General features: G+C 39.4%; 1 protein-coding gene and 1 long non-coding RNA gene across 12 annotated transcripts in view; one reads left to right on the plus strand and one right to left on the minus strand.

The window, feature by feature from the left end:
• The window catches only part of NPAS3 (neuronal PAS domain protein 3), an 867,326-nt gene that overhangs the window by 74,712 nt on the left and 765,759 nt on the right, over positions 1–26,855 (minus strand). The gene's annotated exons all lie outside the window — the stretch shown is intronic.
• LOC129526621 (uncharacterized) overlaps positions 1–26,855 on the plus strand; it is a 148,679-nt gene that overhangs the window by 59,139 nt on the left and 62,685 nt on the right. Inside the window, exon 2 of the long non-coding RNA XR_008671299.2 lies at positions 4,066–4,137. This is a non-coding gene — a long non-coding RNA (uncharacterized lncRNA). The remainder of the gene's footprint in view (positions 1–4,065; positions 4,138–26,855) is intronic.

The raw sequence follows: 26,855 nt of genomic DNA on the forward strand, positions 1-26,855 counted from the left end.
TGTTTGGATGATACCACTCTGGGGAAATATACACAGTGTCAGAGTCAAGCTGCTACCAGTGGGTGTTTCTATACACAACTACTAAGCAACGGGAAAGTTCAAGGGGGAAAAACTGAGTATCGTAAAGATCGCCTTTGAGAGTACATGGTATCCAATATGACCCATTCTGCAGCAGGCTGTGCACTCCAAAGGATGTGCCACATGAATACTGCAAGTGAGTGTTTTAAATCTTATTGGAAACTCCCTATAAATGTTGCCACTTGAGGGATCTATTCTGGGAGAAAAATATAGCATGTCCTCCTGCGATGCTGCGTGGATTCCATTGCCAATATCGCATATGGGATCGAGTGTGGCAATGCTTTTATCACAACTATAAAGTGGTTATGAGCCAATTCTTCATATAAAAACACAGTCAATAACATTGAGGGCTTTCCCCCCTTTCTATTTCTTTTATTTCCTTCCTTCCTTTTTCTTTTTCTTTTCTCTTTTTTTTTTAATGACAAACATCATGTCAGACAAAGGGCATCAGGACTTAGTCTTTGTACTACAATACAAAATAACAATACATAAACACCTTTGTGAAGGCAGCTCGAAACCCCATGTTTTCTATTAAAAAGTCATGTTCAATCTTCACTGTTGATAGAACCGAATAGCTAACACAGAGAACATTGTATATCAGAAAGGTCAATAGTTATTATGAGCTACAAATATATTTTTTTCTATCCTTCAGGCTGTTTAGCGCATATCACAGCATGAGCAGCTGTCTCCTTTAATGCTTTTAAAATTAGAATCCCAAAGAGGAAGAAAAAATTATGGTTGCAATGATTGCTCTTTGCTTTTGTAAGTTTACTTTAATATACTATTTTATATACATGAATCTTCTCTGCGGCCTATCCATGGGGCAGTAGCTGGTTGCCAGTATCCAGCTGAACCGCCATGTTTATTTTTTTTAACATTCTGGCCAAATCTCCATCTCAGGCACAGATGTTGCCCACATACGGTATTTTAAAACGGAGTTAGATAGAGGAGTCTGGTTACAGAGGCACTTGCAAACACATACACATGCATTCTGCCTTTTCCTTGCTTTAAAGCTCTATTACTAACTACAATACCGTGTGATGAGGAACTGCTCTACAGCACAGGGTGAAAAATCAGGCAGTGATTCAAACCATTGGTACGCAAGTGTCACTCTCCACGTGCAGGCATGTGGACTGAGCATGCACCTTCTACTATTTTAAAGGTTGATCTTCTGGCTATCCCTGGAACTTCTTGCCCTTACTCAGCACATGACCCTAGAAGACAATATTGTAATTAAACCCATGTAAGCACACATCAAATGTTTTACTATAGCTCACTTTTTCTTTGTTCAGTTATTTGTTCAGTTACTGAGTAACTAGTGGTCTGGGACCATTCATAACAGTGCTTACCTTTTAGAGGAGGAGCAAAAATAAATACAATAATTTCAGGTGGTGATTAATGCTATAAAGAATAACACAGAGTAAGAGACTAGAGAGTGATGGGAGCCACATTTTGGTTGGGTGGTCACAAGGGCCTCTCTGACATGGTGGCATCTCAGAGGAGACCAAGTCATGGACGTCTGGGTGAAGGAATCATGCCCATCTCCGTGCTCATGACTCTTATGGTAAATTTATGGCTCCAGATTGGTAAAAGGCTTTACAGAAAGCTATTATTTGGATAGCTATGCAGCAGTGACTATGAAATTCTAGAGAAGTTATCTTTTGAATTTTTGTCCAAGATTAAGTGATTTGCCTTCAGTGTATGACTTGACATAGAGGCCACCAAGGAAATATTTAATGGGCATGATTGATCAGTGTGTCCAATGCTCTCAGATGTACCCACTGGTATTGGCAAGTCTTTAGGGATCTCCAGAGAAAGCAGCTTCAGTCAAAAAGTGGGATAAGGATACAGTGAATAAATGATACATTTCTCTTTGGAGAATTTTGGGGGTGAAAATAGAGACTTGAGTATGTTTACTGATGGAGGGGCCAGAGCTTAGAGTTGTCTACATTGGAAATGCTAATTGAAGAATTGAAACCCTAAGGGATATTGAATTAGTAACAGAGAAGGAGAGGTGAGCCTTTGAAATGGGGGAAATAAAAAGGAAGAATAAGAGAAAGTGAGAGGTGGAGGGAGAGAGACAGGAGTGTGACAGAAATGGTTCTGAACAACTTAACTTCAATAAAGTAAATAAATTTCAATAAAGTTGTTTGCTAAGATAAAGGAAGTGGAAGAAAGACAGGGTTTTGAGATCAAAGAAAGCCATGAAACAGCCTGTGTAGGGAAACCACCTGGGATTGATAGAAAATAAGCACTAAGATTATTTAGTAGCTAGAAGTTGCCTGGCTTAAATTTCTAGAGATGGGAGCCAGGACAATGGGAATGAAAGGCAACAGGGTGGGGGATTCCAAAGGGTTAAGAGGCAAGTGAAAACTGATGACATGATGAGCTGGAGACTAGCAAAGGATGGCAGGACAGGAGTGTGGTGACATGAGAGAGGTAGGCAGTAGGGGCTTTGTTCAGAGGGTGAATTCTGAGAATATTGTTTACTGCTTTAAAAAAGTTTATATAAATAGATATGTCCAGAGAAAATTTTGAAAACGTGAAGTATAAATAAGAAAATTTAAAAAAATCCCCATAATATTATCACTCACCTATAGTCACTAGTAACCCCAATGTGTTTTCTCGCAATCTTATTTACCATTTATTGATAAATTTATTTCAAAATTGGGATAAAACCTGTGTCTGCCTAATCTTTTAATGTTAAAAAGTCATAGCTTACTATGTGGTAATAACCATACTTTTATTTTTTATATTTATTTATTTTTTTTGTATTATACTTCAAGTTCTAGGGTATATGTGCCCAACGTGCAGGTTTGTTACATAAGTATACATGTGCTATGTTGGTGTGCTGCACCCATTAACTCGTCATTTACATTAGGTAATAACCATACTTTTATTAGACACTGTTAGGGGAATAAATGGATGTTGGGGTTCTAGGGGCCTTGGCTGCAAATCAGTTTTTTAAAACAAATTTTTAAAGAACATTACAGTATCTGTATTTGTCCATATTATTACATCACTTTCAAACACATTATTTTTTAGTGGCTGTGCAATATTTCATTGCATGGTAATGAATTTCTTTGAAATTAATTTTTCAACTTTCTTATCCCTTAGGATGAATTTCTAGAATGAGTATGACTGGGGCTGAGCTTTTAAAAAAGCTCTTAATACACACAGACAAATTGATTTCCAGAAAAGTTGCACTGTACCAGTTTGCATGTCTATCAGTAATATTTAATGGTGTTCATATTATTGCCACCTTTAAAGATGTGTTTTTTTTTGAGAGAAAACATTAAATTACCAGAAGATAACAGAGACGATATTTACGGGGGTCTCTGTGATAAGAAATGTGTAAAAACATCTCACATGTTTTTAATATGCATTTTTTGTTGTTTTTGAGATTGGTGTCTCACTCTGTCACCCAGGCAAGAGTGCAGTGGTACAATTACAGCTAGCTGTAGCCTCGACCTCCAAGGTTCAGGTGATCCTCTGCTTCAGCCTCCCGAGTAGCTGGGACTACAGGTGGGCGCCACCACGCCTGGCTACTTTTTGTGTTTTTTGAAGAAACAGGGTTTCGCCATGTTGCCCAAGCTGGTCTTGAACTCCTGGGCTCAAGGGATCCACCTGCCTTGGTCTCCCAAAGTGCTAGGATTACAGACGTGAGCTGCTGCACCTGGCAATTGGCATTTTTATTTCTATTGAGGATGGATTATGTTTGAATACATATTTATTGGCCAGTTGAATTTATAAATGAATCACATATTTATGTTCTCTATTTTCTAATTGGGTTTTTAGTGTTTTCCTGATCAATCTGAATGAACTACATATATATTAAGGATATTAACTCTGACATATTTCTTGCAAATACATCCCATTTTTTTGCCTTTTGTTTATGATACACATAAATGCATATGTTTTAAAATTTTATATTGAGTAGTCTATACATTTTTTTCCTTTGTGACTTTTGCTCAAATTTTTTAACAGGTATTTGAGATTTTGAAAATGAAGCCTGGTTAAAGTCCAAGGTTTGATCGTGCTACGCGTGCTAAAGATAAGGTAAAAAAAATGGATATATATATTTTTAAGTTTTGGCAGTCAAGGAACTGTGTGTTGAATGGTTACTCATCATGGAAACTCTCATTCTGACATCCGTTTGCCTCCTTGAGCTGAGGGGTACAGAGGAAGGCTGCGGAGCACGAGCTGACATCTTTGAGGAAGTTCAGGGAGTGATGTGAGTGTTGATAGACAATGGCATTAAGAACAGAGAAAGAATGCTTTTCTTTTTAGTTTTCTTTTTTTTTTTTTTGAGAGGAAGTATTTAAGCAAAGATCTTAGGGAAATAGTGTGGAAGTGGCAGCAGAAGCAGTGCATGGTGACCACTTCTCTTTCATACAGGGACATTCAGGGACATAGGACTCTGAACTGGACAGTTGCACTGGAGAGGGTTAGAGAGTAGTGGCTGCCAAGAAAGAAAGGTCTCAGTGAGGGTGAAGAGGCAGATGTGAGGCTTGTGGAAAAGTTAGTGGCTAAGGAGAGTTTACTCCTAATTAACCTTGCTGAATAAAATACAGGATACCCCATTACATTTGAATTTCGGGTAAACAACAAATGATTTTTTTAGTATGATCCAAATATTGCATATAAATTCCAAATTGAATGGGGAATCCTATATTTGGTAAATCTGGCAGCCCTTTTCCTAGAAGAATAAAGATTTAATGTGACACAGAGGAAGGATTTTGCATGAGTGCAGTCTTATGCTTAACAGGGATGACAAATGGAAGAGTTTAGAAGATTGGCCCGAGATACATTTCTTTAATGGAGTGAATGCTGAGTGACTGGAGCTTTCTCACTGGAAGGCACTAGAGAACTAAGCAATTATTGAGAATTCAAGTAAAATCTGGTGTGATGATGTGGCTTTTTCAAATTTGCCATCTTAGGTATGGGGTCTGACACAATGGCCAATTTTAATTTTCCCGTGTGAGTGTGTATATTCTGGAGATAGAAGGGGTCTCAGGTTGGCAGGTCTCCACAAATATCTCCTGAATCAGTATCTTCTGTTAATTAATTAATTTTTTTCATATAGGAGAAATTTGACTGGGCAGCTAGGATTTGTTGGTTTTATTATGGCTCAATTCCAGCACATCTTGAAATGGTTATTTTTCAAATGTTTTTAGTTAGAAGTACCATATTAAATCCATCATCAATAAAGAATTGAGGGTTATTTATTGGAGAATATTCTTAGTAACATTATTTATACTTTGTAATAATTTAGAGAAGCCAGAAATGAGAGATAACCCAATAATTATCTATATCTGTTATTTTGCTAATGAATCTCTATTTTTGACATCTTTAATTAAGCTAATTTTCCTTTCTCTCATGATCCTAATAAGTTTCAATGACCACTGCTCCATCTTAATACCTAAACAAAGTCATCTAATCTTTTGCAAGAAGTAGCTCTGCCTTAAAACAGGGCTTCATCATTATAACCTTGGTCAGCTAATATATGTGTAGGCATCATTTCCATATCTGAACTCGACATTAGGTCATTTGTATATTTTCTTCAAGGTTATGAATAATCTTCCCAAGTGGAGGGGATAAAAAAGCAGTCATTAAAAAAATCCATTTATATAGCTTGCAGTTATTCTTGCCCTAGAATTACCCCCCTTTCCTCCAGTTAAAAAAGATAAAGGATATTGCTGATGGTGATGGGGAAAACGGGGTTGAAGCAGCGTTTTCTCAAACCATGGGCAAAACAAATTTGTTGATATTAATTATGTCCCTTTTTCTTGCTTCATGAAACAAAGTGATCGCTTCAAATATAGCTTTCCAATGACATACTTGATGATGTTTTTACCATGAACACTTTGATGTTATGTTGGATGGCTTCTGGGCCTAAATTGTATATTCTATAATGCCAAATAAGTATTTTTAAAACTGGCATGACACATTCCTGTTGTCTGGGAGCTGAATGCTCCCACTGCATTTGTCATAATTGTTTTGTGGTTAATCCTCTCAACAGCAGGGACTCCAGGTATTTATGGTTGCCCTTGTTCTGGGGTCTTCAATTATTTGACCTGATGTGAGAATGAATCCATCAGTATCAGTAGGCTGTCCTTTGCCCATTTCTCCATTTTATTATTGCATTTATCCCTAACAAATTCCATTTGCATATCATTAGTAAAGTTCTCCGTATTTTTCAATAGCTTGAGAAGCTGCATTTTGGAAATGACATAAAGGTTCAGATCATATATGTAGTGCTTATCCTCATGTTTTACTCAAATCTATGACCTGCATTCTTTAGTTTCCTTCTTAATCATTTCAGTTACAAGCAAAATGAAACCTAAATAAATTTTCTTGAAATAGTCAATGATTTACACATAAAATACTTGACATAGAGCACACTTTTCTTCCCTTTAAAATATTTTTGATTCATTGTGCAAATAATACACAGGTATTATGATTACTACTAATGTTAACTGTCTGCATGGGAGACAATATTGCTTCTAGTCTCTTCTGGTAAGTGTTTTATGTGATTTTTTTGGGGTGTTAAAATTACACATGCTAAAATCACAAGTCATATTCTTTAAATTATGAACATCTAATATAATTGACCAACTAGCCCACATCTAAAGCTGAAAGTAAAATATGTAACCCCAACCTGGAAAGGCCCTTATTCTGAAAGCTATGTCTTGCCCTTCAAAGTTTTTTTGTTGTTGACGCCAACAACCAATATCTACAATTTTTTCTCTAACAGAATACCTCTCCCCGACCAGGTAAGATAGCAGTGTGTATGTAAGTAATTTAGGGGAAGACAGAGGTGGTCTTAAAGGTGAAAGACAGGAAGAAAAGAAATTATCTTTCCACCAACAGAATTCACTTACTTTAAAAAAGAGTATTCTCTCTTATGTGATTTGAAGTCCAACATTTTAGGAGACGCATGTAAGTTCAAAAATATAAAAATAACAATAGAAATTCTTGCTATTTTGACAATTATTTTCTACTTCATTTTTGGCTTGTTGGGGAAGAAAGAAGCATTTAGATACATGCAGAACATGTAATCGCAGGATTTTCCATATTTATATATTTTCTTCCCTACATTGTATTTTCACTACCCAAGAGCCCAGGCTGTTATTTTTTTTCCCGAAGTCTGAAGATCACCCCATGGATTAACAAATGATTGAGGATTCTCTCTTAAAAGACTCTTTAAAAAACTGTCAGAATCAGCCTGAGACAAAGATTTATTATGAACTATTTAAAGGGCTTAATATATGTATCCCCAATGAGCCCTTGGAGCAAACTAAAAAGGAAGAGTGGAATTCTCAAAGAATAGGAAAAATTCTCCAATGCCCCACTTTCTTCACACCATGATTACTGTTTACTCAAAGGATAAAATGCCTAACCTGTCACACAAAGTCTTCAGAAGCCACAGTCCTGCTGATGTACAGTAAAAACAATACAATGAAGACCGACAGTAATGTGCTTGAGAAAGGCAGCTGTAATTTACTTTCTAACCTGTTCACTAACACACTAATGTGGCTACATCTTGTAGCAGGAGCTGATCCCTGACCCACGTAGCAATCAAACAACTACCCAAGTGTTGGCTGTCACAGAAGCTGGGACCGTCACCTTAATTATACGTTCCTGGATAACAAACCTTCCCTTAATGAGCAACTTTTCTCTTATGTGTGTTCCAACTCACCCCTCTGTCCTTGAAAAGGCCCATTGCCGATCACTGCAGTTGGAATCTGTGAAGCATATTCATAAGTATTCTTCCTAACAGGTAATAAATACTACCTGAGCATGCTGTTTGCTTTATGAGAATGCCAAGATATAATTAAAATTATAGCCTTGTACTCCTGGGAGGCTCTAGAGAAGAATCACTCAGCACAAAAGGGAAAGTTTTCGATGAACTTACAACTAAGCTTTTTTGTCTTTTATTGGTAATAATAATATTATTATTGTAATGACTATCTTCTTTGGAACTTATATTTGGCAATGAGATTTGTGCCTCTTAATGTAATTTCTACACTAGCTTTTCTTTTTTTTAGACATGAAATCTCTTTATTTTCTTATTATAAACTCCCAAATTCTGTTATTATCTGCCAGTGATGCCCCGACAATTAACACAGGCAACAAGGAGGGTCTTACAAGGAGGTTTTGCAAATACCTTGAGAAGAAAGAGTGCCTTTCTATGCAAAGAAGACCTTTAGCATTGAGGACAAAGAGCAAGACAATCTTTACCATATGACGATTCACTTCCCTAATGTCACTAGCTCAGTGTGAGTTTGAGACTAGTCCATCAGAAAGGCAAATGGTACAGGCTGGTGACTCGTTGAAGGGAAGGAAAGGGCTTGGAACCAGGTTTGTTGGTTCAACTTCCATTTTATTTTAATCTCCTTAAGACTCCGCTTCTTTTCTCTTTAAATGTGTGGATATATTTTCTCTGTTAGACAGTTTTGGCACTGTTTGGTAAGGCATATATAGCATATGTATTTAGAAAATATATTGTATTTAGAAAGCTCTAATGTATTTGCTTTGAGTAAACATTTACAGTGGAATATATGAACTAATTCACGTAAATCACTTAGCTTGGCACGTGATAAACACCAAGTAAATGTAAGCTTTCATGGTTGTAGTTGGTATTGCTAATATCTCCACAGCTATTTCTGACATCTGTTTTTAGGCTTACTGGGTGGATCAAGGAACAGGAAAGAATAGTAATGCTCGATAGTCTGCTGGGTCCCAGAGCAGCAAATCCCATCCTGGAATAACAACAGGGGTACCACTGGACAGGATGATGACCACAGATATGGAGAGCAGCAGTGTCCATGGGAGTTGGACACATGCCACGGAATCGGGAAGTTTGTGTTGTAGGCCAGGCTTAGCAACTGGGGATAGCTCTACAGTCTCACTCTGTCACCAAGGTTGTAGTGTAGTGGTGTGAACACGGCTCACTGCAGCCTTGACCTCCTGGGATCAAGCAATCCTCCAACCTCAGCCTCCCAAGTAGCTTGGACTACAGATGCACACCACCACACCTGGCTAGTTTTTTGTATTTTTTGTAGAGATGGGGTCTTGCTACGTTACCCGGGGCTGGTCTTGAACTCCTGGGCTCAATTGATCCTCCTGCCTTGGCTTCCCAAAGTGCTGTCATTACAGGTGTGAGCCACCGTACCTGGCAGCAGCTTTACAGCCTTGTGTGAGTCATGCATCTCCTCAACAACCATTCCCTTTTCCCTACGAAGGGCATAATATTATGTGACTTGCCTAACTTCGGGAGGTTGTACAATCAAACAAATCCACGTGAAGGTAAAGTTTGATAAATGTAAGTTAAATTTGACCAACAAACATTTGTTGAGTGCTTCTGAGGTACCTGGCACTGTGATACCATATCAAATGTGAATCCGATTAATACTGACAAAACAATCTATGTATACACACGTTACTACTTTGTTCTTGAAATTCAGGTGTGCGCTAATACTTCAGTTTATGCTATCATCAACATGATTTTGGGTAACAGATTTCTAGGCTGATAAATTTCAGAAATGGATAGGTGTCATGAACCTGACTATAAGATGGTAAGAAAATTTTACAGTCACTGGTTTTACTAGACAATGGTACAGAATAAATGTGAACATGAGAAAATGTAAATGCAAAAAAGGAGAATTAGGCAAGGAATAAAAGTGATGACAAAGAAAGATGTAGGGTAGCAAGAAAGAAACTAGAGAAGACTGACAAGATAAAGGCAAAGGACTAAGAGGGATGAGAAAAATACATAAAAATTACACAGACAAAGTGACAACAAAATATACAAAACAAGAACCCAGGCACATTAAGGAAATAAGGGGAAAAAGAAGAATGAAAAGAACAGGAACGCTATTCTTATAACCACATCGTAGCTTGAGTTTGCAAGTCAGCAGCTGCTGGTTCGGCGTTGCATGTGGCAAAGACCTGTGTTTTCCCCAGGCCTAGAAAACTGGAAAAGCATGAATCAACACGTATTTGGGTACTCACTTAAAAAAAAAAAAAACCCATTACAAAAGCAGGTATTCCAAAAATTGCAACCATTATAATTTTAAACCTCAAAGCTGGGTGACTGGCTAGACTTTCTCAATAACCATTTTGTTTTGTGTATACCAGCTTTGAGGTAGGGGGGATTAGGATTAACGCCAGGTGATTTACATATACATTTAATTTAGTTGTCACAGCACTCTTTGAGATAAGCACCTTTATTTTCCCTATTTTAAAGAGGATCTGTTGTCTATGACCATGTACTTTAAAACACCCACTGTTGCTTATATAGCATGGCCTAAACGGAATCTAGATTTGGTCATTGTAATTCACTTAGAAATCTTTAGCTTTCTGTCAGGGTCTCTCCTGCAACATATTTCACCGTCCTTCCTTGGGCATAGAAAGAAATATACGAGAATGCAGGCAAAAAGATGGCAGGAATTTGGGGTGATTTTAGTTTTTACTTTATTTTCCAGATTTTAGGAAATGAGTATTTATTATTCTATAATAATACCTATCTCTATGTACTTAGGTTTGTGTGTTTAAGGGGTTGGTGCTTGCATTATCCAGAACTTCCCTGAAATATTCACTTTCACCCTGCTCTGAACAGTTCGGATTTCAGGGAGAAGTTGTTATTGAACATCAATAATTAGAGTGCTTAACTTGCCCCTTCTCAGAAAGAAGGAATCATTGTGCCTATGTCACTAAACTCTAGGACTCCTTCCTACCTTTTGTCACTGAGGAAACTGGTTTTCCTCTCCTTGCGATTTTTTTTTTTTTGGCCATGATCAGATGGAAAAAGCCCAAGAATGCTTAGGTTATTCAACAAACTTACATAATTCATAAGTTTATGTCAATCGTACGGTGGTTTTCAAGCAGGAAATGGTTTCTCTGGCAAAACCCCTTCTAACAACATCAACTCCCATTCCCTCTCTACTCAGTGCCTTCTTTGAGCGCTGTCATTTTAGGAGCTAGCCCTTTACAGAAACCTGCTTTCAAAACATTTTAGAGTCATATTTCTTTCCTTAAACATTTTATAACACATTTAAATGCAACACAACACTTTTCAAAAGATTGAATTAAAAATGTAAAGATTATCTATGGATATAAGAAATGAGAGATGTAAAGGAAATGCTACACAGTTGATGGCAGCTGAGGGTGCGTAGGAGGAGAGAGAAAATGAGCCATCGTCGGGTGGGGGCGGCGCTCAGAAACAACAGCAACAAAAAGGACATGCAGACTAAAAGAAGGGGCAGAACGACCAGGAAAATACTCCAAAACACAAAAAAGGATGAGAATTCGCTTATATGACGTATCTAGAACAGGCAAACTCATAGGGGAAGAAAGTAGAATAAAGATTACCAAGGATTTCCAGCGGGAAAAATGGGAAGTTACTGTTTAATGGGTACAGGGTTTCGGTTTAGGATGATGAAACAGTTCTGGAGACAGGGGTGGTGGCTGCACAACAATGTGAATGTACTTAATGCCACTGAAATGTATGCTTAAAAATGGCAAAATGATAACTTTCATGTCATGTATATTTTACCACAAAAAAGGGACTAGAACATATACTAATGAAACATGACATACTAATGAGACAAAAAACAGATGAAAAGAAAATAAAAGCAAAAGTAGACATGGAGAAGGAAAAACAAGAAAAACAAGATAGGGAAGAATCATGATACAAAGGGTGGAGAGAATGAAAAGCTGTGGTTTCCATGACGGCTAAGACGAAACAGTAGCTGGAGTACCATATTCCAATTATTGATTGTTCAGCAGATATGTATGAAGCACTTACACTCTGCTGGGCAGTTGGGATACAGAAGTGAATTGTATGGATACTGTCTCTAACCAGTAGTATCTGTGTGGAGACAGGTTACCAAGACCAATGAGATAGTGGTCTTGCCCCCAAGGAGTTCATGGTCAGTGTTTGTATTAGTCTGTTCTCACACTGCTGTAAGGACACACCCAAGACTGGGTAATTTATAAAGAAAAAGAGGTTTAATGGACTCACAGTTCCACATGGATGAGGAGGCCTCACAATCACGGTGGAAGGCGAGGGAGGAGCAAAGGCATGACTTACATGACAGAAGGCAAAAGAACATGCACAGTGGAACTGCTCTTTATAAAACCATCAAATCTTGTGAGACTTATTCAACTACCATGAGAAAACAGCGCAGGAAAAACCCACTCCCATGATTCAATTACCTCCCACTGGGTCCCTCGAATGACACGTGGGGATTATGGGAGCTACAATTAAGATGAGATTTGGGTGGGGACACAGTCAAACCATATCAGTGTTTATTAAACTTTATTTTGTAGATAAATTAGTACATTTAATGAGGCCCAGACTTGTGATGGAGGCTGGAATCGTAGCCCAAATTAAGCATACACTGTGACTGGCACCATTAGCCCATTCCAACACAGATGTATAGAGCTAGCTAATCTAGAACAATCTCCCCATGTACAGGCAAGAGCAGGGGAGAGTAAGCGACCTCCCAGGTTTATCCTGTTCCCCAGGAACAGAGTTGGGAATACAACTCTAAGGAGTCTCCTTACTCCCAGCCCAATGCTCATTTAATTAATATGGATTTAAAATACTGAAAAACAACCCACTTCAATTAGCAATCAGGACAGTAAAGGTGATTCACACTATGCCATCAAGTGCCAAGGACTTATTGAAATAAACAGAAGCAGAGAGGGTTTACTTTCAAGGACTCAAAGGTCATTATTTTATAGGACAGCAACAAATCATATAAATATCAGAATGAGAAAGGCACAATCAGAGCCAGCTTACAAACACAAGCCAGAAACTGTTCCAGGGTGACTAATGCAATAATACTGAGGAAAGTCACAGGTCCCTATTATAGTCAAAGTCACTTTAACTAATTGGCTCAAGCTATAAAAACATACAATCTGGGTCAAATGACACTGCTGAACAAAGCTTCTCTGCTCAGACATTATCTTAAATCAAAGCTGCTCAATATGAAGGCAAGAGAAAAAGAGAATGTCTAGTTTTCCTGGGAATCATGAGAGATGTCAAGACTGGCTTACTTCATAACTGCCAGCTTTACATGTCTGTGGACAATGATGGTGATTTTCTTTTTTCTGTAGCATCACTTTGTACATCAGAAGTGAGATGTCATTGAATCTAAGACCCCATCCATTTTAAGAATGCCCCATCCTTTTGTGAAGCACCAAGAAAGAAAACATCACTGCCAGTTACGGGATCATTGGATGACAGTGATTGTAAGATGCACTCCAAAGTCAGAGATGCTAAAATGTGAAAAAAATAGAATCAATGACGTAAGGTATTTTTCATGACTCCAGGATAAATCTGATAATTATCTCTCTTGCTTTTAAAAAGGGAAATAAATTAAAGAAAATATAGTTAACACTGTTGACTTCTTACCCAAAGTCTTCCTTTCTTATTTTCCTAAGAAAGACTCAATTTTCCCCCAGGCATTTATCTCCTCCCAAGTATCCATCTTCCTGTGCCCAGCTACGTTCTTCAGGGAAAGCAAATTCACCCCCAAGTATGGATCGTAATTGGTGTAAGCCATCATGGGGTCCAGTTGTCCACAGCTGGTGTTAGAATTTATTCAGTTAACAAGTATTTAATGAAGTTCTACTGGTTCCAGTCACCGTTCTAGGTTTTGAAGTTACAGTAGGAGAGTGAGGGGTGGGAGGAGAAAGAAAAAAATGTCTCCCTAATAGAGCTTACATTCCATTAGAAGATTTAGAAAAAAGATCTAGTGTGCTAGATGGTATGAAATGCTGTGGGGACAAATAAGACAGAGGATTAAATATGAAATGCTGAGGGAGAGAGTTGTAATTTTTTTTTTTAGTCTTTTTTAAAAATTTTATTATTATTATACTTTAAGTTTTAGGGTACATGTGCACAATGTGCAGGTGAGAGTTGTAATTTTAAATAACGTGGCCAGAAAAGACCTCACTGAGAAGGGGGCATCTGATTACAGACTTGAAGGAAGGAATGTCGTGACCCTTTTGGATATCCGGTGAGATAGTGTTCCAGGAAGAAGAAACAGCCTGTACAAGAGTCCAGAGGTAGGAACATCATGTGTTAGAGGAATAGCAAGGAGGCCAATGTGGACACAGCAGAGTTTGGGAGGAAAAGTGATGGCGATAAAAGCAGACAGATGCTGAGATGTGTTCTATGGACATATCACAGGTATGGCCTGAAGAACTTTGGATTTTACTCTAAATATGATGACAAAAGCCCCATGGGAGTTTTCAGTAGAGCTGAGGCATGATCTGGCTCTTGTGTGAGACTAAAGGACAGAGGGTGGGAGCGCAATCAAGGAGGCTGCTGCCACAGCACAGGGTGAGATGGTGGTGGTGGCAATAGTGAGATGAGGTCAGATTCAAGATGTATCTCGAAGCAACAGCTGACAGCACATGCTAGTGGACTGAATGTGGATGTCAGAGGAAGAGAGATGTCAAGCATCAAGCATGCCTCCAAAGGTGACTGCATAGGCACTGATGCAATTCTACCATGAGAAGTTAGGGAAGTCTGCAAGATGGGGCTTCTGGGAGAAGTTTTGCTTAAACTTAAAAAGAGACCCCCTCCTCCCCCAAAAAAGCAAAGATGCCTTGTCTTCATCTGGACATGGCTGTGAGGCTATGGTTATTGCTACCAACTTAACTAAGGGATAAGGCTGAGGATGAGACTCATATGTTGAGGGGGCAAGAGTAGCACGATGGAAGGAACCTGTTTTTTTGTAATCACGTTGGGCCATTGAATTAACCAGTCTTGGGGTTGTACTTGCTCTCGACTTACTATATGAGACCTTGTAAATCAACTGAGTTGATTACAGAATTGAACTAATCTCTGTTGGCAGATAGTAGATGATAAAATGGAACAAAACTCAGGACTTTGAGTGTGTGGCTTGGCTTTCCTGACAAAGAACACCTTTAGTAAGAGAGAAGAAGGGATGATCATTTTCAGAAGGGTTGACTCTGGGATAATTGGGAAGAGTAAGAGATGAATATGGCAAAATGACCCCACACAGCATAGAGAAAGTGCCTCCTGTTGATGAGAGGAGGGAGACACATTATGAATGGCAGGTTTGTAGTTAGAATGAATCCTCTAATTTCCCAGTAAAGAGCCTAGCTTTCGGAGCATTTCCTTTAACACCTCTCCTTCCCGCCCCATGTGCTATACCTTGTTTACGCATGGCCTGCACTGCCCACTGTAAGAATGAACTGGCTTTCTCAGGTTCTGGTGTGTATCATGAATTAAGCCACAGAGACATTCTGCAGCCTGGTGTAGCCCATTAACAAGTCAGAGACTTCACTTTCCTGGTGATATTTGACTTCATTTAGCAACTGTACATAGTGTGCCATAGGAACTGCTGGTGGGGTCTTGACATCTAGGTTATCAGAGGCAGTGGTGATTTAAAAAACAGTGATCACGTGATTAAGACAGGGCTTTGTTTTTGTCTCAAACTTGAATGTCCTTACACTAAAAAAGTTGTGCATTTGCTCAAGGTGCAGGAACTGGCTTTGTGGAGACAGTTGCCTTTGTCTCATTTGATATAGTTGGCTTCTCTTCATGAACCCAGGGTATGAAGCCTGTTTGCATCTTATTTGCTTGTGTGGACAGCTAATATCATTCATAGCAGATGCCACTTGAATGCGTGTGTGTTATTATAGAATACAGATCAGTTACATCTAAATCTGTTGGCTTCTTGGTCATTTGGTGGGGGGTGTTTTGCTTCACCTGTGCCAGCTGAGGCTAGAACGTGGTACAGAAGCAATCCCTCCAAGGGGGAGACTCTGGTTGCAAAACCACCAGGTCCTTCCCATCACTGCCCCTCTTCTGATTGGTGTTTTTTACAGCTCCCAGTGATGGGAATTTTTAGAACAAAGTGGAGTACTTGGAGTGCTTATTTGCATGTCAATTTGCAGAATGCTTCTCCAACTTTTCACCATGCCATAGTGATGCTTTTGTATCTCTTCTGCCTGAGAACAAACGGAGAGGAAGGGCTCGAAGTGGGTCAGCACAGTGTCCTGGCACTTCCTTTAGCTGAGTCTCTGCCCAACGGGGTAGAAGCCAGACTGTTACTTCTCCCTGGCCCCTCAAATCCCCTAAGCAGCCGTGCAGAACTGGGAGGTCTGCTCTCTTTCTTGGGGGTTTGGAGTGAGCAGGCACCTGACTATGGGAACGTTACTGCCCTGAGTCACAGGCCTTGTGCGAGTGACCCTGGTAGGAATCTAATGATCGCTGCTCACCATGTTCTGACCATCTTTCCCTTTAACTTGACACTTGCCTGTCCACACCCCCTAGCTGGGAATAATAAATGTGATGGGTAGGTGGCAGAAGAAAAGTAGGATTTCTTTTCCTTTGGGACTGTATCTAGGTCCTGTCATTATAGTAAATCAACTGTAAGTATCCTGCAGCACTATCATAAAACGGGCGAATGAAAACATTTTTTCTCCATCAAAAGATTCTTTGAAGTTATGTACTCTGGCTGAATCTTACAGAAAAGCGTACAGGAAACAACATTCTATCTACGTTTATTTGGCCCGGTCTCTCTGTCACGCAGGGAAGTTCTCTATGTTATAGTCTCAAAAGCATTGTCCGGTTGCATTTTAAAAGGCCCCAACTTCAGCCATCTCCCCTGGGACGTGCGTATCAGAAATCTTAACAGACAACACTCGTCCGCCAGTTCAGCTATTGTTATGAAGGTGCTGCGAAAGAGGCATACTGCATGCTGAATTCAAAATAGATTTTTTCCCTGTCACCTGACATTCTGTATATTAAAACAATGTTATTAAAATCATATTAATTTTATCTTAGTAAATTTTTAATGTGCAGTTATAAGATAATCAGGAAAGTTTTATTATACAGTGCATGTACGTATGTATTACAGCAACAAATCCTCGTCTGGTAAAAAGAAAAATAATAATAGTAGACGGGCTTCAGTCATGAAGGTGAGAGAGTTGGAAACCTGCGCTTGCTCCCAGCAGAACTTTTAAAGCAAATATTCGAGAAGTTCTGTGTTTGGCATAAGATTGGGTTATGACCTGAGAACCTTGGCACTTTGTATGAATTTCTGGATCTCAGCATATCTGGCTACCTGGTAATCTAAATTACATACATCTCATGTACATAACAGAAATAAAGGTTTGTTTGTAAGATATGTTCAAATTTCTCTAGCTTATTACCATGATTCTAAAGCAGTCTCAATTTCTGTGGCTGCATTATGGAAGCCTAGAATAAATAAAAGTTAGTACTAGAGTTAGTTCTCAGAATGTCCTAGGGACACTCAGCCTATAGCACAATGTCCTGGGGCCAGTCCTTCACTTGGGGCACTCCTTTTTCCTTTCTTCGGGGACCCACTGTCTGGATGTGTCTCCCCTTGTCGGCACTGACAGCAGAGAGCAGTCAGGAGCAGGGCACGCCTGATGAGACTGAGCCATTCGTTTTCCAGCCACAAGGGTAAGGGCTTGTGGGAGAAGAATGTGGCCTCGGCTTAACAGAGTGAGATTTGATCATTATTTTGGTGATTTCAGCACCCACACTTTGCTGAGGTTCCAGTGAGTCTGGTGGATAAGAAGCTATGTGGTTCACAAATTACCCTTTATTAACTCAGGACAAGAAAGATAAGATCTCAAGCCTAGCAGTGATTCCTCAAGCTATTTGTCCCCATTCACAAATTTCTCAGATCCAAACTCTTTACCCTCAACTTTGGCTCTATTGTAGATCTAAAATATGGGAACTGCGGATGTCTCTGTATTCTGATTTATTTTTTAATTAGAGATTGGAATTGGCGTTCTGCTCACAAGTTTTGCCTTTGCCACCAAAGTCTGAAAGTTGTTAAATCAAGTCTCATTGTGTTAGTAACTTCCTATCACATTAGCAGAGATTAAATTTGCTAATGCAATATGAAAATCACTAACATAAGATGAGTGCAAATAGAAATCACAATCTCCACAGACTCCCTAAGGGTAATGTTGAATGTGTAAACACCTCTCTAGTGGTTTGCTCTTGCTAACACAAGTGTGAGTGTTGAAGTCGCCACTTCCGTTTACCTTCAGTGCTCTCCAGGCTGGGCGTGGGGCTGTGTGCACAGTGTGTGGGAGGGTAAGGGAGGGGTCTGTAAAAATCCCAGCATGATACATATCAACCATCCCACATGCATGGGGGATATTTAAGTCCTGAGGAAGGGCAGGCTTATTTTCTTCTTCCTCTTATTTGGTGAAGCAGAAAGGATTGGGTTTGTAATTAGAACAGCCATGGTGAAGTTGGGCTTGACTGTTCATTAGCAGGCGGTAAACCTTTGCGGGCTTCAGTGTTCTCATCTATAAAATGGTGATATGTGGACTCCCACACAGGGTTGGCCCTTGTGGGAATCAAACACAATAATGGATGTGAAAGCACTTGTCACACTGGAAAGAACTTAGCAAATGTTACTCATAATATCAACTCCCCAAACTTTCCTTGTGCTGTTACTCTCTGACACCATCCAATTCAGCCACGAAGTCAACCTAAACTCTTGCCCTCCCGAGTTATTTATTCAGAGGGTAGGCTCTGTTCTCCAGATGGCCAGGGATGGGAGAATGGGGGCGGGAAGTAGCAGAGTATGAATTCACTTCTGCCTCTCCTGGCATCCTGTGATATTATTCATCAGCCTTCGGGGTGGGACGGTTTTTCCTTTAAATTTGAAATAGCTAAAATTTATCTTATAAGAAGCTGATTAACTTCCTATTCATGAACAACCACCTTTCTCCAGGGGACAATGACTGACTTACGCGCGCAGGGTATGCTTTGGTGCCATCTGTAGAAATAAAGCAGCTATTTTTGTGAATAGAAAAGAGCTTCAGTTATGTGCCGCAGGCAGGCAGAAGAGTGGAATACAAAAGCCACTTGGGTGTTGTGGAGAATCGTCCACTCATTCAATCAATAAATATATGGGGGTAACACCATCTCACTTGGGCTTTCCGATCTATTTTCAATCAGTAATAGATCCAATCTCTCAGTATACCTACAAATGAAGCCAATTTTCTTGTCCTTACTTTGCAAATGGAGAAAATGAAATACTGAGGTGCTCAGGTCTAGTAGAGGCAGAAAAGCTAGCCTCTGCATGACCAACCCCTAGTCTCAGTCAATCCTACCAAAGACCCACACACACTCAGGACAGCAGTGCCCGTATGCTGAGCCGTGGAATGACCTGGGCTCCTCCTCCTTTCAGAGATGCATTGCCCTTTGCCTGCTTCGACTGAATTTTTACTTGCTGGGTTATTTTTAATTTTCCCGTCCTGCTCCCCCCACCTCCATGTGTCTGTGTTTTCTAGACTGTCTGACTCTTCCATGACTCAAATTCTTTTAAATAATTCTTTTTCATCAGTAAGTTTTGCCATCTTGCTTTTCATCTTCCTCTTCCAGGTCGTTATTAAGACTGAATAAAGCCTGTATTGGTTTTCTCCCCTGGGCTCCCCACAATTAACCTCTTTCTACAGAAAGAAATGGCCTTTTATTCCTACTCATTGCCTTCCATCTCTTAACTAGTTTTTAAAACGTAACAGAATTTTAACACTTGCCCCATGGTTACCAATTTGGCTTAATAGCCTCTTGCAAGGATTATTATTATTATTTTTCTTTCTTTCTTACCTAAAGTCCTTTGAAAGTCAAAATGTATCACACCCACCAGTACTCCCTTTTATCCATGGTTTTGGGGACTTCTTCAAAGGATTCTAAGGCACCTAAGTCTTCTCCAATTTGCTATTATTCTATCACTGTGCGGTTTCTTCCCAGGACACTGCCTTGCTCATTGAGAGGTCTGTTCTGGGCTCACTGTCCCAGGGCTGGGTGGCTGCTGCGAAACCTGCCTACATTAGGGCAGCTGCTGCAGCCATGAACACGGTGAGGTGTTGGTGGTGGCCAGCTGCTGCTGCTGCTGCTTTTTTGTGTTTTTTTGTGTGGCTGCTCTATGACTTGCCAAGTAAGGGCCATCAGCCCCTGGTGAGGTAATAAAATGTAATTTCTACTGTGGCTTTCTTCCATGTCCCCACATCTAGGACACAACTTCACATTCACCACCAAAAGCATACCTTCCCTCACCACCCCCGGTTCAGATATTGACTCACTGTGCTGTGTGCCACGCATGCAGGCAAAGTGATAATTTAGCTGTGCTCTGCAGATCCCTCCAGCTTCTCCCGACACCCTGACCTATGGGGCTGCCTTTCCTCCAGGCCTCTTTCTCTGGAAGGACTAGAGGAAAGGCTGATAATTTGCCTTGATGTCTTTGTTCTTTGAATTTATTCTTCCTTCTCCTGCCCTCCATCTTGCCTGCTGAAGTTTATGTTCCTTTCTATTAGCTTCACTTGGGCAGGAATTCTCTCTTTTAAAGCATACTTTTCCACCCGACTGCATTCCTGCGATTTGAACCATACAGGTTTTTATTTCTCGCCTATCGCTTCCTTTTTTTTGTTGTTGTTCTGGGACAGGCGGAGAGATTCTTCCTCTAATCAGGTATTCCTCAGCTGCCTTCATGCTGATTCTATGGATTTTAATTTGCTAAAGTTCCCTTCAGGCAGTTTCCAACATCCAGTTCCTGGGTCTTGCACAGCGCTGAGTACACTGTTGGCACTCAACAAATATTAAATAATCATCATTCTCCTTTTGAAAAAAAAAAAAGAAGAAAAAGAAACCAGCCGCTCTTGAATTCTGCTTGTCAAAATAGAACTATTTGTGTTCAAGTCCTCACTCCACCAGTGTCCAACTTAATTATGCTGAGGTCAATTTTGTTTTGCAGCTCAACAGCACATACTGTCTAAATCAGAATCAACTCCTCTGCTCCTTAGAAATAAATATATTCTGCCTTATTAATCATCTTGGCTTAGGAGTAGGAGACTGATTTGAGTACCCACAATCTGCTAGACTTTACCAAGTGTGTAAAATAAATGTTATCTCTCCCCCAAGCTTACACTGTTTAGACAGGAAGATAGAGGACACATAATATTTTATTTTAATGGGTGTATTATTTAAATGGAGCTATTTCATTGCTGTTCCTGAAGTGATTTTCTTAAAGATAGCCTTTTCTTATGATGAACCAAGAGGGTGCCATTGGAGCGTTTTTGTCCCAGGCAAGTTCTTGTTTCCTTCTTTGAGGTTAGGCTGAAAAGACGTGAGACGGAGCCAGGGGAGGCTCTGAATCAGCTGCTCAGGGCTGCTTCCTAGCTGTGCAACTTTGGGCTAACTTATTGACGTCTCTGAGCCCTCAAGTCCATCATCTGGAAATGGGATGAACAATAATATGCACTCCTAGGATTATTGGGAGGATTGAATAAGTTCATGCTTGGCACACATAGTTTCAAAGTAATATAATACTTTGAAAATGTTTGGCACATGTTAGCCATGATTGTTTAGATTTTATATTTAAGGCTGCCCCCAAAAAAGTTCCTATTTATTCATTTTACTCCTATCCAGGTGCCCCAGTGTCCACTTTGTCAGACGTTTCTATCTTCCTGGGTCATGAGAAACAGTCAGATCTATGGGGGAAGGCATGGTGTTTGGTGTCAGCTAGGCCTCGGTCCAAACTGTGGCTCCACCATTTCTAGGGTTGGGATGAATGACTTTAATTGCTCTGATTTTCAGTTTCCTCTGCTGTGAAAATGGGATTCATAATCCCTTACGTGGATATTCTAAAGATAAATCTTTGGCATGTGGTGAACACCCAATGAATGGTAGCTCCATCCTCCCTCTCCACCACTTGATTTCTTTGCTGAGTATGGACTTTCTGGGCCTCTGCTTACATACAGAAACCCCCTACTAGCTCATATTTTGATGTAAAGAAGGGATAAAGAAATGTAGGAGGCTGAGAGGAATAAAAGGAGAGGGAAGCTTTTATGTACTGAGGGCTCTCCCAACCATGGTGCTAATGTCATCCCGGGATTTGTCATACTTGAATGAAAAGGGTTGTGTGGCCACACGGCCTCCCCTAGCAGTTACATGTGTATAGGGGTGGAGGATTTAGGCTAATAACACATCACTGTATCCTTAGAGAATGCATTTTTCGTTGGTCATTCACTTCATTTTTCATTTGCTATGTTTCATTATGGTATTAAACTGTGTGATAAATGAAAGGTAGAGGAACTTGACAGATGATTTGATTTCCGCCCTTGTCAGATGACTTGGCTTAGTTTCCTTATGAAAATAGAAGACAAGCCCTGTAAAATTGTTCTTGTGGATTTGTTTTTCAGTACGTATTTCCCACCACTGCCATATCTAATCTATCTATTTACCTATGATTCAGTTACTGATCTGTATCCCACAGGAGCCTGGATACATATTGACAAAGTTTCCTATTTGCCACAGTGGCTAGTATCTAAGGAACATTCCACACGAACTTCCACTTCTTTTTTTCTACATAGCTTCTCCACGCCCTGTATTATTAGAGGCTTCAACTCTAGAATGTCCACAAAAGACACAGGTTTTGCAACAAAAGAAAGTCTTTTTCATTCTTCCGTTTAAATACAGTAGCCGATTTCGCCTCCCTCTTGGTAATGCGGAAAGGATAAATTCAGTATTGAACAAACCTTTGTCATTCATGGGCTGCCAAAGCCAGGGTTAGCAACATATCTTCATTTCAACACTCCCAAAACTTTATTGAAATGTATTATTGTGCATGCTTCTAGGGGGAAAAGGGAGCCAATGAACTCTGTAGATGCTACTAACCTCACAGATAATCACACTGCTCTAGGAAGACAAAGCTGGAAGGAAGGAGAGAGAGGATGTACAACCCCCTTTTCCCCCCTGGTAGGTGAAAGAAAGGTTCTAAAACAGATCATGTTTATCTGTATTGTTGTACCTTTCAGCAAAACTGGTGTGATATGACAGAAACAGTCTCTAAGTAGCAGCTTCACTTAGACAACAAACAAATAAAAATGAGGGCGCTTCCCCTATTGGACAGCTTTAAAAAAGTGGAAGAGATGCAATAAATCCTTAAGCTTAATAATGGAGTTAATTGTGAGTTGCTAAGGCGGACAAGTGATGGAGAAATGGTTTATGAGCCACCTGCCTGAAACTGCACCCATATTTTCAAGTGCGGGTGCATAGCAATGCCACCCTATTTTTTCTCTTCTTTCCACCCAAAGCTTAGAAGTTATGTCAGGCTTTTATAAAAGCCTTTTCTTCTACACTCTCCATTAAGCAGCATTCAAAAATGCATGCTGAAAATGTCAGTTATTAGCCTTGGTGCACGTCAAGCCGCTCTCTCCCTCCTGTTAATGTGAGCAGTTACTCTGCTCTTGACCTATTAAAACTTTGTTTGCTATTATACTTGCTGGCAAGCTAGTCATGTGGAAAGGTGTTGAGAAAATGAGCCAGTGTGTTCCCCAGGTGATATAAACACTTTATCAAGCTGATCCCTGCCATGTTATGTAAACTATACCAGGTAGCATTCATTTTAAACAAAGAGATAAACAGATCTAATATGCTTCAGGGCATCATGCTTTATGCATGAACTACTTTTTATTTTTATATTTGAGATTTTTCTACACAATCAATTGTAATGCAATGGAGAAGTAAAATAATGTCTTAACTACAACCATAGCTGTACCTCCAATTTCTAAATTCTGAGAGTGATGTACTTGGTTAATCCCATGTTAAATTTTTAAATTCACACGTAACGATGAATTTTTAGCTACAATTCTGTTGTTACAAGAACTTAAAAAAGTAATCTGCAGAGATAAAAATTATATGTACACACACATTATAATTTATATGTACACACACTTCCATAACTTATATTAGCCATCTAATTCGTTATCACATGACTCCATTCTTTATTCCTAAAAATTCTCTAGATTTCACTGCGTATTTATGTGCAAGGTAATGGGCAATAATATAGGGTTTTACTGTGTGCTTTTCTACGGGTTTTCTTTCATCCTCACATAGTCCTTTGAAGTAGGTCTTATTACTGTATATTCATTTTACAGATAAAGATATTGAGGCTTAGAAAGTAAAATAACTTGTCCAAGGTTTCCCAGCTCTGAGATGAGATCCAAAGTCAGGTGTGCCTGCCTTTAGAGTCTCTGCTCTTGGTACAGAGTGGTGGAGAACATGGGCTCTGGGGTCAGGCTACTGGGTTGAAATCCTGGCCCTCTTGCTTACTGGTGTGTGATCTTGAGATGAGTTATTTAGCCTTTTTGAGATTTTTTTACTCACCTGTAAAATGGGGTTAATAATAGTTCCTACCTCAAAGGATTTGGTAAGAATTAAACCAGATAATACATGTATATGGCCTGGCACATAGGAAGTTCTCCCTATTTGTTGCTATTATTATTGTTGTTGTTAATTTTATCATCATGTATTCTTGCCTCCCGTTCATGATAGTTGTAGATTTTAACCATTATAAATGATAACATTAAAATTTAAACCAGAATTTTCTTAACCTAAAAAGCAAGTCCCCTGATCCTGGAAAAATTAAGACTTATGAGAATAAATGAATAAATGAATGAGTCAATGATTTATTTAAGAGACAGGGTCTTGCTCTGTCGCCCAAGCTGGAGTGCAGCAGTATGATCATGGCTCACTGTAGCCTCAACTTTCCAGGCTTAGGCAATCCTTCTGCCTCAGCCTTTCAAGTGTCTGGGACTATAGGTACATGCCACTAAGCCTGAAAAATGTTTTAAAAATTATTTTTTTTTGTAGAAATGGGGGGTCTCACTATGTTGCACAGGCTAGTCTTAAACTCCTGGCCTCTGGCAATCCCACCTCACCCTCCAAAAGTGATGGGATCATGGGAATAAGCCACTGCTCCCAGCCAAGGGTAATTTAATATCATAACACTATTCATTAGAACATGTATCTTTTGACTACAATTTTGCAAGTTCTACATTAAACAGTACAGGAATTCTTCTGCCCCAATCCTGTTCCCCCCACCCCACCTCCATCTAATGCGATTTCCAAAGGAAATATATTGACTCAGGATGGAGTTTGCATTTCATTATCTGCTGTATTAAACTAAGAGTCCTAATTCAATTGGAAAGTTTGATATATATACATAAAGCCATATAATGTGGCTTATATCTTCTAGCTCAAGTGGAAATTGTCAGGTGGATATTTTACACCCAGAATTATCAACCTAGGCCTTATTTTCAAAGAAGAGAATGTACATCAACTCGCACCCCCAGCTCCCTCAATCCTTATTGACAAGAGTGGTTGTAACACAAGTCTGCCATTCAGGGAGCTGATTCTATTCTCACTCCTTGTCTAACGTGGGTTAGATGAGGTCTCTATCTTCTTGCCCTCCCACCCCCTCCCCTTCAGGTTCCACATACATATCTAGAACAGGAGCCAGACAAATGATAAGTTAATCTTAAAAAGATAACCCCTGTAATTATGAGTCAATCCATTGAATGTTAGTGTTCTTCTAGGTTATACATAGAAAAGTCATGTCGACCATGAAACAGGTCTCTGGATTCAGAGTCAATCCACTTTCCTCACATGGACCCAACTTCTGTTTTTCAGTTCCCTTATTTGATAAGTAAGAGCTATTAACCTCACAAAGTATTGCTATTTGTGGTATATTTATAGAATAATTTGTTAGGATTATTTGCATCTGCACTGAAATTGGTTTTGAGTTGTTTCCAACTGGAGAGATCCATCAAAAGCACTGAAAATGAGTGAAAATGATAGGAGTATGTTCCAAATGCAATAGAAAGCCACTCTCCCACCAATTGCATTTTTGGCTGAATTCCCTTCTTACACAGCCAAGATAATTCTGTCCAAGGGACAGGGATAACTATTGATACTGGGTGAGAGCAATAACTGGATGACCAATACCATTTGCATGTTTAAAGAGAATTTGAAAGAGCATCACAATTAACATGGAACAGAGGACAGCCTCTCTAGAGAGCTACTTCTGAAAGGAACTGAAAATACTCCTTTTCGGCACTTTTCCAGAAAGTTCTCCAGTTTTTATCTTGCATCTTCTCTAGAAGGCTGAACAGTTTGACAATCTACTTTTTTTCTACCACAGCATCTCAATTTAGTTTTGCTTCCTACATAGTTGGTTCTACATCCATCTCTTACTAGATTGTAAGATCCCTGAGGGCAGATACCATTTCTTATTCATCTTTGTAGCCTCCAAAGCATTTGGTAGATATCTCTGCACACAGAATTTGGGTTAAATAAACAAATGAACCAATGACCTAATCACAAGTTGTACCTCATGGACAGAGACTGATTCAGTATGAACACTGGAAATACTCAAAAAGTTGTTAAATGGATAAATGAATGAATGAGTGAAGGAACAGGCCTTTAAAGACTTGCTCTAAATACTCCTGTGTAGAAATTGTAAGACAAAAGGTGGCTGGGAGTGGAACTGTGTCTAAATATGAAGCAAACCAAAATTGTTGTAACATTTTCCCCACTCTCTAGAAAAAATTAAAACAAATTAGTGACATTAATGAGAAGCCAAGGATCTAAAAACTAACGAAGGATTCTACTGAAACAGTAATTCCCACTGTCTTTTGGAGCCAGGGTCCACTCTGAGAATTTGAGCAAATCCCTTTTTCAAGAACAATGACTCACATCCATACACAGTTTTGCATATAGTGTTCCTCTCAATATGGGATGGCCAAACAGACCTGCAGGTTAACAATCTATGCTTTAATAAGGACAGACTTTGAAGTTCAGGTTTAAACCATGAGATCAATGATCAGGCAAAGTTATGTATTTCTCTGATTTTGAAGTTTTCTCATGTGTAAAATGGAAATAATAAAGACAGTCC

This window comes from Gorilla gorilla, chromosome 15, assembly GCF_029281585.2.
Source record: "Gorilla gorilla gorilla isolate KB3781 chromosome 15, NHGRI_mGorGor1-v2.1_pri, whole genome shotgun sequence".
In the NCBI taxonomy this organism is placed as follows: Eukaryota; Metazoa; Chordata; class Mammalia; order Primates; family Hominidae; genus Gorilla; species Gorilla gorilla.